A 3,885-nucleotide genomic window follows, 5' to 3' on the forward strand; every position below is an offset into this window, starting at 1 on the left:
ATTGTTATATATTAAATTTATTTTAATATAAATCTCAAGATAAAATTTTATAAATTTTTGTGGAGGCAAAAAGTATTATTATATTAGAAGTAAATATATGTATTTATAAAGAATTATTACATTTTTTTTAATTTAGTGGGGCAAGTGCCCCCTTTCCTTGTACTTGGATCCGTCTCTGGTTGTACTATGATTTTCTTCGCCATCGAGGACTTTGATCTCCTACAATTTTTTTATAAAAGTAGTTTGATTGTATAAATTTTTTTGTGCCATAGTTTATAATATCAAAACAAAACTGATGTTATTTTTATTTTCATAATATTATTACGAATAAAAAAATTAGTTCCAAATTAAATTCACGTAAAAATGTAGAAATAGGGAAATTTTCCTCTCTCGAAATAATGTAAGATTACATAAAGTATTGTACCATTATCACTTAATTTCCTTTTCAAAAAAAATAAAAGAATAATTTGTTGTCTTTAACCGAAAAAAATTATTGGATTTTTTTTTAAATTGTTTCTAATGCTATTATCATTTTGTTCACATCCTTAACGTTTTTAAATTTTCAATGTTTTTCTATCCAAACTCAATTTTTTTCCAATAATACCCCTCTCCTCATCATCTTCCATAATCACTTGAAGACTTGAAGTCTTGAACCACTCTTTTCATTCTTCTCTCTCTCTCTTTTTTTAATGTCGAAACGGGACTCAAAATTCTAAAGGAGAAAACAAAAACGATTACTTTCATATATGATATTTTTTCCTTTGGGTCAGAATGTATAATATCTTTTTTTTTAGGTGAATGTATGATATCTAATATGGTCCCTTATAGTGTATATGCAAAGATAATTCAGGTCCAAAAATAATTGGGCTATCTGCTCTTCTGTCCTCTTTTCTTCTTGTCCAAGCTCTCTTGCCGGCCATTTTTTTTTGTTACTATAACTTGTTAAAACATCATAATAATTACCGTCCAAACAAAAAAAATCATAACAATTTAACCATTGGTCGAGTTAAACAAATACCAGATATTCGAATCTCACCTGCTGTATACATACAGCAATAATTCATTGAGCAATAATAAACTTTTAAATAGAATTTAAATCCATGAACAACTAAAAAATAAAATCATAACAATTTCACTAAAATAAGTAATTGATTAATAATAAAAAAAATGGAAGTTTATGAGTCTTAAGAGTTTTAATTACTTTGATTAAAGTGAACATTGAAGCTTATTTTAATTACGGAAAAGGAAAGGTGAAATTCTGACATTAAAACAAAAGTGACAAATTTATTTAACTAAATATGTTTGTGAGACATGTTGATAGCATACATACATGGAAAATTTTATAGTGTGGATGGGCAAAAAAATTCACACCTCTAGATATTATGTGACAAATTTCTTATGTAAACACGGTTTGGTTGGACACAATGACAAATTCAACTGATGGGACACTTGGTAAGAAAAAAGCAGCGAATTTACAGTTGTACTGCACACTGCAAAAAAATTAATAAACCTAATTAGATGTTAACTTTTTTTGGCATGTTGGGATTATTGGACAAGTTTGATTTTTTCTGTGTATATGGCCATGAGTGGGTTTTGAGTTTGGGTCACATTTTTTTAATGCAAGTGTGCAGAACAAGTTTTCTTGTTGATAAAAGTTAGACAAAAATAACATTAAAAAGAAAATTGGGCTAAAAATATTTTTAAACTTGTCTGGGTTAATCGATTTTTTAATTTCCAAAAAATATAGCTAAACTTATGTAACTGTTATGTTGTTAGGGTGTTCTCATGAGAGGAAAGGAATTGTATATTGTTAAATGGAGAAAGAAATCAAAAGGATGTAGTGCATTGTTTTGATATTTAACCTAAAAAATTAAATAAACAAATAAATAAATTTTTTTCTTATTGTTCTTATTTTGATTAATTTTTTTACTGTTAACAGTGACTATATTAACTGTTAATATACGTCACATATTTATTTATTTGTTTATTTAATTTTTTAGATTAAATATCAAAACAATGCACTATATTCTTTTGTTTTTTTTTTTCATTTAACAATATACAATTCTTTCCCTCTCATGAGAACACCCTAACAAAATAACAGTTACATAAGCTTAGCCACATTTTTTGGAAATTAAAAAATCGGTTAGTTCAGACAAGTCTAAAAATATTTTTAGCCCAATTTCCTTTTTAATATTGTTTTTGTCTAACTTTTATCAATAAGAAAACTTGCTCTACAAACTTGCATAAAAAAAATGTGACCCAAACCCAAAATCTACTCATGACCACATACACAGAAAAAAATAAAACTTGTCCAATAGCTCCAATATGTCAAAAAAATTAACATCTAATTAGACTTATTAATTTTTCTGTAGTGTGCAGTACAACTGCAAACTCACTATTTTTTCCTGACCAAGTGTCCCATCAGTTGTCACTGTGCCCAACCAAAACGTGTTCACATAAGAAGCTTGCCACATAATATCCAGAAGTGTGGATTTTTTTGCCCATCCACACCATAAAACTTCCCTACATATATATGTTAAATTTACAATTAATATTATTTTGTAATGCTTTTAAGTTATTAAAGGATCCCTTCATTCAATGAACTAAGAACACGCACCGGCCAAACTAATCTTCTCAACAAATATTTCTGAATATATTAATATTTAAGAGATAATATAAAATTAGTCTAAATAGTTTAACATAATTTTATTTAATATTTATTAATTATTACTAAAATAATTATATAATTTTAAATATAATAAATATATAATTATAAATATTATGTATATAAATTATAGATGTTATATTATATAAAGTAATTTTAGATATTGTTATTTTAGCATTATCATTGTGAATATTAACCTTGTGTCTAAAATCTTTTGTTCTATGATATATTTACATGAAGTTTAACATACATCAAGTTGTTTTTTGGTTTAATTAGTTTAACATTTAATTTTTTTAATTAAAATTTCAAGTTTATTTGAAGTATTATTCTTATGATAGATTAATAGATTAGTTAAATTCTAGTTAAATTGATTAAATTTTAGGTTTAACTAGTATTTTTACCCGTAATACTATTACAGGAATATAAATCTTTTAAAATTACGTTGATATGGTATTATAGATTATGACACAAAAAATTTAATTATAACATTAAACTACTTTTGTAAAATGGTCGTAAGGGACAAAAGTTTCCGTCGGCTAAGAAGATCGGAGTCTTAAACAAAATTAAATAATAAGTTTTCTAGTTATTATTTTCAAATGAAAGAGTTTAATTTTTTTACTTAATTTTAACATTTATTATCTAAAATTTGAAAGAATTTAACGTGTATATTTTTATGTTTGATTAGATATTAAATTTGTTGCACAAATAGAAATAATTAATTTTTATGCTTGCTATTTAAAAATAATATTTTTCTATATATATAAAAATATAATTAGATATTAACATAAAAAATTATATTGATAGTTATAAAATTAACTCATTTTTAAAAATAATTGAATCTTGATTTTAACTTTTAATCACAATATTAGTATTTTTTTAAATTATATGTAATAAATATTTAAAAGAAAAGAAGTGAAAATATATATTAAAAAGATAAGTAGTAAAAATTTGAATTAAATAAAAAATATGTATATAATAATATTTTTTATTTAAATTATATTATGTTGTTAATTTTATTTTTTGTAGAACATAAAGGTAGAGAAAAATAAAGAAGGAGATAAAATAGAGAGAAAAATTGATTTTTATTATGTTATACCAATTTAGTTGGACTTAGTTAACAAAAAGATTTAGATATGTAGTATTATTCATGTATAATTAGTCTATCAGCTATTTTCTAAATCTGTAATTAAATTTTTATATTTTAAAAAATTTTAATTAAT

Source organism: Arachis duranensis, chromosome 2, assembly GCF_000817695.3.
Source record: "Arachis duranensis cultivar V14167 chromosome 2, aradu.V14167.gnm2.J7QH, whole genome shotgun sequence".
Lineage (NCBI taxonomy): Eukaryota > Viridiplantae > Streptophyta > Magnoliopsida > Fabales > Fabaceae > Arachis > Arachis duranensis.